Below are 13871 nucleotides of genomic sequence, written 5' to 3' on the forward strand. Positions count from 1 at the left end.
GGGAGGGATTGGGGAGTGCAAGGTCCAGAGGAGGGAGTGGGGGTGGTCCGGGAGGAAGGAGAGTGGGCACGGGTCAGGGAGGAAGGACTGGGGCTCTGGGAGAAGTGGGGGGGGAAGCTGTGGAGGAGAGAGGCGGCCTGTGGGGCAGGAGTGTGCAGTGCTGGGCAGGAGTACGGAGAGAGATGGTGGGGAATCAGAGAGGGAGGGAGGTAGAAGGGGAGGGAGGGTGTGAGTGGGGGTTTGAAGAGGGAAGTGAGGATTGAGTTGATGTGGAGGAAGGTGTGGGGGATGGGCAATGAGGGCGGGAGTAGAAGGGAACATGGCGGTAAAACATTGTCCCTTACCAATGCCGGTTCCTGGGTCGCCTTCTCGCTAGAGCCTGAAGAAGCCGAAATTAAGCGGCCACCACCGAAATTTTCTTCTCAATTAGGCCGCTGAAGACTCTCAGGCTCTTCCACCGGGACTTTCGCCCCCTCGGGCAGACCTGATTTGCACCGTCACTCCCTCAAACTACACCCACTTTGCTTTAGCCACCAACACAAAATGGCGGCCACAGAACTGGAAGCGGAAATGAGACATTTGGTAGAATTAGCATATAGAACCAGGATGTAGGCTGGTAACGCCCATTCATAAATAATGTAAAGCTTCCTTGATTCTAGTATGACTTGTTAATTATGTGTGGGGTGGGTTGGTATTAATTCCTACTGGGGGCTGGATCCAGTAAATGGGTATAGGACGAATGTTTCATCCGTGGGTTACTCCACATAGACCAAATAAATCACATATTATGACACAAATTACTCACCATACTACGTGAGAGGGAGCTCAAGAAAAGTCCCTTGGGGAGCAAGGTCTTGCAGCTTAAGCAGATTAAGTCGAAACTGCTCCTGAGTTTTCAACAGTGCACAGTTTTAAGTTTAAAATTTCCCACTACTAGGACTGTGATTTCCATTTCATACTCCAGGAATTAATACTAGAGGAGAGACCAATGCCCTAGGTTTTTTTTTTGTTTGTTTTGTTCTGTTTTTTTTTTTTTTTTTTTTTTTTTTTTTTTTTTTTTTTTTTTTTTTTTTTTTTTTTTTTTTTACGTGAAACTGTGATAAAAGGATCCATGCGATATAATCATGATGAGAAGTTCGAAATACTAGTTAAATGGAAATGAGATTAAACATCTGGCACTATGTGAAAAGCTTAGAACAGTGCTTGGTATGCAGTAAACATTAAAATTCAAAGTACTGCTCACTGATGTAAAATTGATGCTATTATGCCAGTACATATTGATAAAAAATTGATTGAGACCTGCAATACCCAGATACCAGAGAAACTTCTGATGTGTATTGTTTCAACCTTAAAAGCTGAGGCAGCAGGTAGAATGGTGATTAAAGTGTTGGGTCCCCACACGAGCAGCCACAGTACAAATCCCTGGCTTGTGATTTGAAAACCACAGGGACCTCATGTATATATATGTGCCCATGATCCTGAGAGGAGGATGAAGGAGATTGTGTAGGCATACCTTCTGGGGAACAATTTCTCCCTTCCGTCCCCCTCCCTCCTTCACTTTACTGATCAGCCAGGGGCATGGTACCTAAGGGAGCTAGATCCCACAAGGCACAGTTCAAGTTTCTGATCAGGTCTTGAGAGAGACAACCTGTGCCTGAGTACACAAAATCCAGAGGGAAAGGAGAAATGAAATAGATTCTGATCCTTCCCCATGTTTGACTCTTTGGTGGGTCTGCATGACCTCTGGCAAAAATAAACAAACAAACAAACAAACAAAATCTGGAAATATCTTCTCATAAGAACACTGGAAAGCATACTGCTAATGCCACCAAAACTTGTGAAATAAAAACAGATTACTAGGTTGCCAGTGGTATTACTATGTACCAAAGACTCTACAACACAATACCTAATGCATTTATATATTTTAAAAAGTCATGTTAACTGGTTATTACAAGATAGACATTCTTTATTCATGCATATCATCACTAAATCCTTAAGAAAACAGTCAATAGACCTTATCAGAGAAGCAATCTGATCCCAGTCATTGTTTTTGTGGTGCTTTCTTTCTTCCTTTCTCTTTCTCCCTTTCCCTTTCTGTTCATTTTCTTCCACCCCTCTTTCCTCTTTCCTTTCTCTCTTCCTTCTTTTCTTCATAATAAAGCATGACACTTAGGAAGGAGAAATGGAAATTTCTGATCGAGAAGAGAGCACCCTTCACAGAGTCTAACATCCACTTCCTCCTATCATCCTGTCTGTCAGATCTTGGGCATTGGGGAACTTGGCATGTTTCAGCTCTACTGAAACAGCATTAAAACAAGAGCAGTACATTATCAGTGAACTAGCCTTGTGTAAAGTTTTTGTTTTTGTTTTTGTTTTTGTTTTGTTGTTTTAATTACTAATCCAACCTACCTTCTTGTTATAGGCCTATTCATACTTTCTTTGTCTTCTTGACTTAGTTTTAGTCTCGCTAGAAACTTGACCATTTTATAAAAATGATATATTTGATAGAATGTTCTTAAAATTCTCCTTATTTCTACATTGATAATTGAAAGATAATCTCATTGATTTCTTGGTTTAGTAACTGAATTTTTCCCCAGAGGTCATCAGTGCTCACCAGAGGCAGAGAGACAGAAAGCACCTCCCAGTGGGGTGTGGTCACAATTCTTTTTTATTTTACATTTCTGTCCACTCAAGATTTTTACTCTCATGATCTCTAATATTTTGGGGGTAGTGATTTTTGCTATAGGATGTGCATATGTACTGGAGATACAGAAAGACAGGAAGCAAGAGATTACCACCCCCAAGAGGGATGAGCCAGCTTCAATCCCGTCTCCTTTATTCTCCCGTCATGATCTTGGGCATGCACACATAAGTGACCAATATGAATTTTTGTTTTGCTTTTTGTTTGTTTTATTTTTTTCTTACTTTATTTGATTAATATTTTTATATTACATTTAATCAAATATGTCTTTGTAATGCCTAACATTTCTTTTTTCAGCTTGATTACCAGTCAAGACAAAGTCATTGCTATACGTGATTTGGGGTGAAAAGTAGAAATGAAGAGGGCCCACTGATAATTCGGTCTCCAGCATACAAAACATGTGGAAAGGCAGAAGGGAACAGAACAGGCCTTCTTCAAGAGATAGCTCCATAGCTCCTGCGATCTAGCCATTTTGGGGGAAACGGAGAAATGAAGAGGTCCCACTGATATTTCAGCCTCCAGCATACAAAACTCATGTGACTGAACTTCCAAGTTTGGGAAGAAACTGACCATCCATCAAATGACTAGAAATCGCTGCAGGACCACAAGAAATATGGGGAGGAAAATACCTCTCCTCCAAGGGAAAAGGATATCACAATGGCAAAGCTTACAGAGATGAAAGAGAAGAGAGACAAGGAACTGCTGAAGAGGAAGGATAAAGGAGTTGAGGAGTTCAGGAGATGAGGAAATTCATGCAAAATCTAAAAGAGGAATTTTACACTTTACAAAAGAATCAGATGGAACTGTTAGAGATGAAGGCTATAATCCAAGAAGTCAGAATTTCCCTTGTAAGTATTAAAAGCAGACTAGATCATATAGAAAATAGAATCTCAGATGTAGAAGAGAAAATTGCTGGCCTAGAAAAATCCACCAGAAAGACTGAGAAAATGGCCCAAAAATTGAGAATAATATATGAGAAATACTAGATATAATGAAACATCCAAACAGCAAAATAGGCATACCAGAAAGCAAAGAAACTCATAAGGGCATTGATAATCTATTCCATGGAATCTTGGAAGAAAACTTTCCAAACCCGGAGAGGCACTCAAAGATTTAGTCTCAAGAAGTACAGAGGACCCCAAATAAAATCAACCCTAGAAGATCTTCTCCAAGGCACATTATAGCCAGATTGACCAAAACAACAGACAAAGACAAGATACTAAGACTGGCAAGAGAAAAACGGCAAGTTACCTACAAAGGGTATCCCATCAGACTAATGACAGACCTCTCATTGGAAACAATGAGAGCAAGGAAAGAATGGGAAAATATATTCTAAGTATTAAGAGAAAAGCAACTGCAGCCGAGAATTCTGTACCCAGCAAGATTATTGTTCATTTGGGAAGAAAAGACACAAACATTCCCAGAAAAACTAAACCTGAAAGAATTTACCTGCACCACACCAGATCTCCAAGAAGTTCTTATGAGAGTGCTATGTCGGTAAAATTAAATGCAGACACACAGAAATAAGAGTTTAGAAACTAAGACAATGGGCAACTTAATTGTAGGGACAAAGTCTGGAGTTGAGTATTATATCCCAGAGTTCAACCTGGAAGATCGAACCTCAACAGAAACAGAAGAAAGATTAAGTACATGAGACTGAACTGATGAAACAACATTCTGTGACTTGACTAAAATATCGCTGCTTTTCATGGGAAACCACATTTAGTATGTTGTGATGATGCTCAGGGAATGAATGTAAATGAATAAAAAAAATTGTCAGAAGGAAAAAAAGTCATTACTATACACATCAGCAGCAGCAAATGGAAAAACATTTTCATTTTTTTCAGATTCTTTTTTATTAATTATTTTAATTATTCTTTTTTTTAAACATTCAATCACTATACATCATTTGGCTTGTTAAGAAAATTTAACCAACATGAAATACTTCTCAGACCAATCCAGTTGAAAATATTATACATGTTACATCAACAGATAATAAACCATTTCTGTGTCCCACAAATGTCATATCTTCCTATTTTTCCTCCCTGATTTCTTTCCCTGTACTCTTCCCTTCTCCCCCTCCTTCCACACTGTCTTCAGTATCTGTAACTATTTTCACTGCTTTTATTTATTTCCTCTAATATTTCAATCTCCACTCTAGCGTGTGGATAGTCAGTATATATTAAGTTGAGACATGCAATATCTTTCTTTCATAGCCAGAATTGCTTCATTCAACAATAAATCTTCTACCTTTGACCACTATCTCTCAAATGCCAGTGTTTTATTGTTTGTTATGGCTCAATAATATTCTATATAGAGTATATGTGCCACAGTTTTTCTATCCAATCATCTGTTCATAGACATTTGGGTTAGTTCCATGTCTTAGCGATCATGAATAACCAGTATAAGTTTAAGTCACTGGGTTTGGGATTCCAATTAGAGTTGACTCCATGGAAGTTCAGCGATACAACAATTCCTCAATCTGCTAGCATCTCTAACATTTTTTTTTTCAAGCCACTGGGATGAAGACTCAAACTGCAATTGGCCATGCTTACTCTGACTGCTTTTGCATATCATTTAACCACTGTACCGTGGGATCAGCCCTGAGTGTTTTGTTTTTCTTGTTTAGTCTATAAGTTTGTCAACTTTATTTTTCATTTCCAAGAGCCAGTTTTTGGTTTGTTGATTTTTTAGTTGTTTTTTCATTTTCTATTTTATTTTATTTTTTACTCTAATCTGTTACTGCATTGCAAGCAGAAATGCCTGAGACTGAATGATTTATAAAGAAATACAGATTGGACCCAGCATGTGGCCTAATGGTTAAGGCATTGCATCACACATGGCTGACCATATGGTCTGAGTCTGAGACAAAGTTACTTAAGAAACACACTGGGCACATGTATTTGCATGCCCAAAACTTGAAAGAGAGATGAAGATGGGATTGCAGTGTGACCACACTGCATTGGGGAGTGCTCCTTATCCTCATGCCCAAGACTCCAGAAAAGCACATTTCCTCTGGAAAACTAAAAAAAAAAAAAACATTTTATTCAATTTAAAGAGAGTTCCCATAACCAGAAGCTTAAATCTGATGAGTCTATAACATGATGGAGGGTAGGATCTAAAGGGTATCTAGTACCCATAAGTTTCTACTTGTTCTGATGTCCTTTCTCTGAAGTCAATCATAGGGGCCCTGCTCTAGTAATCTTATAACTCTTCAAGTAATCATCTTGAGATTTCGTAATGGACAAAACAAACAAGTCCCAAAATATGGATTCAGGGAAATACCAAACTATAGTCACTCCCTCTTTTTTTTTTCAAGAAAGGTTTTTGGTATAGGGCACATGTGTCAAGAGACAGAGAGAGGGAGACAAAGAGGCAGAAATCACTTCCCTGGGAGTATGACCACCCTGCAGTCCCTTCTCCTTCATTCTGCTCTTGAGATCTGGCACCTAGAAGCATGAATGCTCTACATGAGTTTCAAACTGCCAGGTCTAGGATGCAAACTATGGTGGACCCTGTGGAAGTCCAGCACAATAACCACACCACCTGCGGACCCAGCCACCATAATCTCCATTTATTCTTCTTTGACTTGGGTTTAATTTATCTTCTTCTAGTTTCTTTAAAAAGATCTGAGTTTTCTCCTTTTTTTCCTCTTTGAACACAGACTTTGTTGCATCTCATGACTTTAGCTTCAGTACACTTTCACTTTTGCTCATAAGGAAGTATTTTCTGCTTTCCTTTTTTTACTTCTTTGCTCTGTAAAAATAAAATTAAACTGTGCCTATCCTGTTTTGTAAAGATAAGGTTTAACTCTTGCCTCACTGGCTTCTGTACTAAAGCTGATGCTGCCCTCATAAAATTGTGGAAGCCTGGGGCAATTTGCTAGCTCCCTGTTGGGCTCCCTGTAGGAAGCCAGGAACAATTTGCAAGTTAGTTTGCAAGTTAGCTTAACACCTTGTAGGAAGCCCAGAGCCATTTGTAAGTTAGCTTAGCACCTTGTAGGGAGCCCAGACCCTTGTAAAACTTCCACCCCCCTTGTGCTAACCCTGGGAACCCAGATCAAATGCCTCTGCAAACCTGACCAAATGGCAACAACTGTAAAGAGAAACATTTTTGTCCTGCTTGAGCAAGCAACTTCAGAGTAGCCATAAAATTACCCTAGAAGCCCCTTATCTTACTTCCTCATTCTTTCCTCCCCTCACTCCAAGGACTTGCGTCTATATAACCTGAATGCCCTTTGTTCAGGGCTTCACTCATTATCCTGTCTTGTATGACCCAGAGTGGAGTCCTAGCACGCTAGCAATAAAGCCTCTTGTATTTTGCATCTAGATCCAATTTTGTGGTTGATTGGGGTCACTGTCGCCATAACACTCCCTGGACAAGGAGGTTCAGCTGGCTGCCAACTGAAACCTTTCAGCTCCATTGTTATTTAGGAGTGAATTAATTTTCACATATGTACAACTATCCAGAATGTCCTCCCATTATTTTATATTTTCCTTATTTAGTGTAAATTGATTATTTACATTTAATCACTATGCTTTTTTAAAGAGAGTTTTTGTTTGTTTGTTTGTTTGTTTGTTTGTTTGTTTTTTGCTATTGAGCACATGCACTCACCAGAGAGACAGAAAGTGAAAAATCACCTCCCCAGGGGGATGATCATGCCACAAACCCTTCTTCTCCATTCTCCTCTCAGGATTTTGGACACACACACACATGCACCCAGTAAGTGGTGTATTTTTTTTATAGAATTATTTAATTTTATTTGTTGTTATTATTAGTATTTTAAAATTTGACCAGAGATAAATAGAGAGAGAGAGAGAGAGAGAAAGGGAAAGTGAGGAAGCAAGCTGCCAAGTATAGGACTCAAGACACAATCAGTCATGTGGGAATTCAGTGCCCCAACCAGCACACCACCTGCAGTCCCTGGCGAGTGTTTTGAGTCACCTACTCTGGGACTCTAAACACAGTCATGGTAGTCCAACTATATAAGCATTCTACCATCTGCTGGTCCCACTGTACTTCTTTACAATGTATGACAGATTTTCCCACACCAATACAGTACATAACTGTCACAGCAAAGACATTACCATATACATTGTCATCAGCAAATAATTTCATTTTTGTGTCAATTAACATATTGTTGTTTTTTTAACCCTGTTCTCCTCTCTTCTACCACTTCTTCTTATTTCTACCACCTCTTCTTATCTCTCCTTCTCCACCCCCTTACTAGTGTCTATAATTACCTTCACTGCTATTATATCTTCTAATCTTTCAGTTTCTGTTATTGAGTCCAGACATTCAGTACTTATTGAGTGGGGACATATAAAGTCTGTTTTTCATAACCTAGCTTGCTTTACCAAGCATCAAGTCTTGCATATTTGTCTACTTTATATCAAATGTTGGGATCTCATTCTTATTTTATAGCTGAGTATCATTCCATAGAATATATATGCTACATTTTTTCCAATTCACTTGTCTATACTTGGACATTTGGGTTTATTCCATGTCCTAACAATTGTAAATAATGCTGCAACAAACATGGATATGCAAGTGTTTTTCTGACTGAGGATTTTCCTGTCTTTTGGTTAAATACCTAAGAGTGGAATTATTGGGTTGTATGGTCCTTCTTTTTGCAGATTTTTGAAGTCTCCATATCATTCTCCACAGTAGTGGTCCTAATACATATTTCCATTAACAGTGTAAGAGAGTCTTCTCTTTCAACATAGCCCCACCAGCACTTACCTTTACTTTTTAAATTTTATTCATTCTGAGGGATTAAGTGATGTTTCATTGTGTTTTTTATTTGCCTTTGTCTTTAAAAGATATTGAGCATATTTTCATATACTTTTAAACTGTTTTTTATGTCTTCCTTGGAGAATAGTCTGTATAGTTCATTTCCATACTTTTTTCAGATTGATTGATTTTGGGAGGGGGCAGGGAAGTTGCTTCAGTTTCTAGTTTATTCAGTTGTCAGCCCCTTGTCCGAGATATAGTTTGCAAATATATTCTCTCATTCTGAAGGTGATCTCCAAACTCTCGTTACTGTTTCTTTCTTTTTTTTTTTTTTTGGAGAGGTTTTTGCTATAGGGCGCGTGCGCTCGCCAGACAGACAGAGAGAGACAGAGAGATAGAAAGCAGGAAATCACCCCCCAGGGGGGATGGCCACGCCGCAATCCCTTCTCCTCCATTCTCCTCTCGGGATCTTGGGCACGCACGCACACGCGCCCGGCGTGAGTTTAAGCCACCGGGTCCGGGACTCGAACCGCGGTCGACTACGTGGGAGTCCAGCGACATAGCCATTACGCTAACTGCTGGTCCCATCGTTACTGTTTCTTTTGCTGTCTAGAAGCAGTTTATCCTAAGGTAGTCCCACTTGTGTATTTTTGGAACTATTGGAACTACTGCAAGTCCTTTGGAGGTCTTCTTTAAGAAGTTTTGTCTACTCTATTATGTCCAAGAATGCTCCTTTTTACTACGTGGGAGTCCAGCGACATAGCCATTACGCTAACTGCTGGTCCCATCGTTACTGTTTCTTTTGCTGTCTAGAAGCAGTTTATCCTAAGGTAGTCCCACTTGTGTATTTTTGGAACTATTGGAACTACTGCAAGTCCTTTGGAGGTCTTCTTTAAGAAGTTTTGTCTACTCTATTATGTCCAAGAATGCTCCTTTTTTTTTCTACCAGTTGTTTTATAGTCTGAAGTTTTATGTTTAGACTCTTCATCTACTTTAAGTTGATTTTTGTTTGTGGTGAGAGATAAAGGCCCAGTTAAAATCTTCTGCAGGTGGATATCCAATTTTCCCAGCACCATTTGCTGAAGAGACCCCCCCCACACACACACACACAATGGACTGTCTTATGTTTATTTTTTTCCCAAGGACCACTTGACCTTAGGTTATGGAATTTATTTGTGTGTTCTCAATTTTGTTACTTTAGTTTGCCAATATAGTGCTATTTTGATTCTACAGTATGTTTTGTGGTTAGGAAGTGAGATGCCTTCTATTTTATTCTTCTTACAGAAAACTTCTTTGGCAATACAAGCCTTTTATAATTCTAGGAAAATTTTATGATTTTTGTTCTACTTATGTGAGAAATATCTCTAGTAGTTTTGATTGGAATTGCATTGTATTTGTAGATTAATTTGAGTAAGATTAACATCTGATTTTCTTTCAATGAAGAGTGGGATATTTTTTCACACTTTTTTTTTGTATCACTCTTAATTACTTTTCAGGTGTTTTATACTTTTCCTTATAGAAGTCTTTGCCTTCGTTGGTTTGGTTTATCCCTAGATATCTTATTGCTTTTGTCATTATTGTATATGGGATTATGTTCTTCAATTCAAACTCAGTTTGTTCATTGTTGGTGTATAAAAATGCTTCATATTTTTGTATGTTGATTTTGTATCCTGCCATATTATTGTATTCTTTTATTGCCTCCAGGAGTTTTTTTGTTTGTTTGTTTGTGTGTTTGTTTTTGTGGACTTTTTAGGTTTTCTATATACAGTATCATATAATCTACAAAAGTAATTAATTTCATGTCTTTTCTTTCCTATTTGAATGCCTTTTATTTGACTCTCTTGTCTGATTAAATTGACTAGAACTTCCAGTTCAATAGTAAAGAGGAGGTAAGAAAGTGGGCAGCCTTGTCCCAGACAACCAACCTGGAGTCCAAGGAGGAGGACCGGTGGGGTGCACGAAGGTTCAGAGGGGTCCAGCCTGCAGCCTCAGCTACTGCAATAGTGTTTGCTTTCTAAAAGCAATTTAGATCCAGATCCATCTCTAGATCCCTGGTCAGAAAGAGAAACTTGAGCAGGGGCACCACTACCCTACACACCACTTCCAGGCTCCCAAGACCAAGAACCCCTCAGAGAGGCAGGCAGGGATTTTTTCTTTCTTTGCTCTTCTTTTTTTATTTTGTTAATACCCTGCTCTCCCCTGCCACACAGAATGTCCCTTGTTCTGCAGGAGACTTCCAGTTTTGTCTCTAGGCTGTTGGCAAAAAAGCAAAATTGAGGAAGGGGAACCACTGCCCCATGAACCACTTCCAGGCTCCCATGACCAGGACCCCACCCCCAGAAAAGTAGGCAGGGTTTTATTATTTTTTGTTCTTTGCTCTTACTTTTTGTTCTATTAATACCCTGCTCTCCACTGTCCCACAGAGTGTCCCTTGCACTTAAGGAAACCTCTGGTTTCAACTCTAGACACCTGGCAAGCAAGGGAAACAGACAGGAACACCACTGCCCACTGTACCACTTCCAGACCCCCAAGGACAAGACACCACACCCCAGAGAGAGTGACCCTTGTTCTGCAGGAGACATATAGTTCCATCTCTAGGTTCCTGGCCAGCAAAGGAAACTGAGGCAGGTGCACCACTGCCCCCCTGCCCCACTTCCAGGCTCCCCAAACCAGAACTGCACACACAAAAAAGATAGGCAGGGTTCATTTCCCTTTCCCTTTCCCTTTTCCTTTTCCTTTTCCTTTTCCTTTTCCTTTTCCTTTTCCTTTTCCTTTCCTTTCCTTTCCTTTCCTTTCCTTTCCTTTCCTTTCCTTTCCTTTCCTGTCTTTTCTTTTCTTTGATCTTCCTTTTTGTTTTGTCAATACCCTGCTCTCCTGTGTCCCACACTGTGGCCCTTGTTCTACTGGAGACCTCATTTCCATCTCTAGGCTCCTGGCAGCAAGTCAAACTGAGATGTTGGACCACTGTCCTCCATACAACTTTCAGGCTTCCAGCACCAGGACCCCACTTCCCAGAAAGAGTGGCCCTTGCTCTGCAGGAGACATTCTGTTCCACCTCTAGGTGCCCAGCAGGCCAAGGAAACTGAGGAAAGAGAACCACTGCCTCTGGACCAACTTCCAAGTCCTTAACACCTGGACCCCACGCCCCAAAGAGGTAGACAAGATTTTCTCTTTGTCTTTGCTCTTCCTTATGGTTTTGTTAATACCATACTCTCCCCTGTCCCACAGAGGGGTCCTTGATCTGCAGGAGACATCCAGTTCCATTTATAGGTTTCTGGCCAGCAAGGGAAACTAAGGCAAGGGACCACTGCCCCTCATCCCACTTGTAGGCTCCCAAGACGAGGACTCCTTCCCCAGATACTGTGGCCCTTGCCCTGCAGGAATATCTAGTTCCCTGGTAGGCAAGCAAAACTGATACAAAGGCACCACTTCCCCCTTCCCTACTTTCAGGCTCCCAAGAGCTGGACCCCACCCCCCCCAGAAAGGTAGACAGGGTTTTATTTTTAATTCTTTGCTCTTCATTTTAGTTTTGTTAATAACCTGCTCTCCCCTGTCCCACAGAGGGGCCCTCGCTGTGCAGGAGACATCCGGTTCCATCTCTAGGCCCCTTGGTAGCATGGGAAACAGAAGCAGGGGCACCACTGCCCCTCTCCCCACTACCAGGCTGCCAAGGCCTGGAATGCACCCCCAAGAAAGTTAGGCAGGGTTTATTTTCTTTTCTTTGCTCTTTGTTTTTGTTTTGTTAATACTCTGCTCTCTCTAGTCCCTCAGATTGGTCCTTTCTCTGCTAGACACATGCATTTTCATCTCTAGGCCCATGACCAGCGAGGGAAACTAAGGCAGGAAAACCACTGCCTCCCACTCCACTTCCTAGAGGGGGTGACCCTTGCCCTACTGGGAAATCTAGTTCCATCTCTAGTATTCACACATGCAAATGAAACTGATACAGGCGTACCATTGCCTTCTGCCCTACTTCCAGGCTCCCAAGACCAGGACACTCCCCAGAAAGGTAGGCAGAAGGTAGGCTTTTCTTTTTTGTTTTGTTAATACCCTGATTTCCCCTGTCCCTCAGAGTGGCCCTTGCTCTAGAAGGGATATCCTGTACTATCTCTTGACTCCTGACCAGCAAGTGAAACTCTCTAGGCTCCCAAGACTAGGACCACACCCTCCATTCCCTTGCTCTGCAGGAGACATTCAGTTCCATGTCTAGACTGAGAAAGGACACCACTGTCCTCCACTCCACCTCCAAGGACCCCACCCCCCAGAAAGGTAGGAATGTATTTTTTTGGTTGTTTGCTTATTCTTTTTGTTTTATTAATTCCTTTTCTCCCCTGTCTCACAGAGTGGCCCGCCCCACAATTCATTTCGAGGCTCCCAAGACCAGGACCACACAACCAGAGAGAGTGGCCCTTGCTTTGCAGGAGACATTCAGTTCCATCTCTAGGCTCCTGGCCAGCAAGAGAAACTGAGGAATAGGCACCACTGCCCTGCTTCCACACTCCATCTCAGGCCAGCCACCAAGGTAAACTGAGGCAGGGGAACCACTGCCCCCAGTCCCACTTCCAGGCTCCCAAGACCTGGACCCCAACACTCAGAGATAGTGTCCCTTTCTTAGTCAGTTCCATTTCTAGGCCTCTGACCAGCAAAGGAAACTAAGGAAGGAGCACAACAGCCTCTTGTGTCACTTCCAGGCTCCCAAGACCAGGATCCCACTCCCCATAGACAGTGGCCCTTGCTCTGCAGGATTCATCCAGTTTAATCTCTAGGCCAATGTCCAGCAAGGGAGTCTGAGGCAGGGACATCTCTGCACCCCAACCCATTTCCAGACTCCCAAGAACAGTACCCTATACCCCAGAGAGAGTGACCTTTGTTCTGCAGGAGAAATCCAGTTCAATCTCTAGGCTCCTGGCCAGCAAGGGAAACTAAGGCCTGGGCTCCACTGCCGCCTACATCACTTTCAGTCTCCTAAGACCGGGACACCACACTCTAGAGCGTTTGGCAGAAGTTTGTTTGTTTGTTTGTTTGTTTGTTTGTTTGTTTGTTTTTCCACTTCCTTTTTGTTTTGTTAATACCCTGCTCTCCTCTGTTCTATAGAGTGGACTTGGCTATGCAGGAGACATCCAGTTCAATCTCTAGGCTCCTGACATTCAAGGGAAACTGAGACAGGTTCACCACAGCCACTGCCCCACTTCCAGACTCCCAGGAACCCACCCCACCCCCCCAGGGAGATTGGCCCTTGTTAAGCAGGAGACACCCAGTTCCATCTCTAGGCTACAGGCAATTAGGGGAAACTAAGGCAAGGCACCACTGTCCTCCTCTCCTCTTCGATCCTAAGGCAAGGATCCCACCCCATCAGAGAGAGTGGCCCAGGCTCTGCAGGAGACATCCAATTTCATCTCTAGGCCCCTGGTCAGCAAAAGAAACTGAGGTAGTGGCA

General features: G+C 41.7%; 1 protein-coding gene across 1 annotated transcript in view; it reads right to left on the reverse strand.

Annotated features, from left to right (window-relative positions):
• The window catches only part of LOC102471324 (ubiquitin-like modifier-activating enzyme 1), a 23723-nt gene extending 23196 nt beyond the window's left edge, over positions 1-527 (reverse strand). Inside the window, exon 1 of the mRNA XM_006140565.2 lies at positions 345-527. The gene's annotated coding sequence lies outside the window, so the exon portion shown is untranslated. The remainder of the gene's footprint in view (positions 1-344) is intronic.
• Between the last annotated feature and the right edge of the window lie 13344 nt (positions 528-13871).

Source organism: Tupaia chinensis, unplaced genomic scaffold (assembly GCF_000334495.1).
Source record: "Tupaia chinensis unplaced genomic scaffold, TupChi_1.0 Scaffold000037_22, whole genome shotgun sequence".
NCBI classification, from domain to species: domain Eukaryota; kingdom Metazoa; phylum Chordata; class Mammalia; order Scandentia; family Tupaiidae; genus Tupaia; species Tupaia belangeri.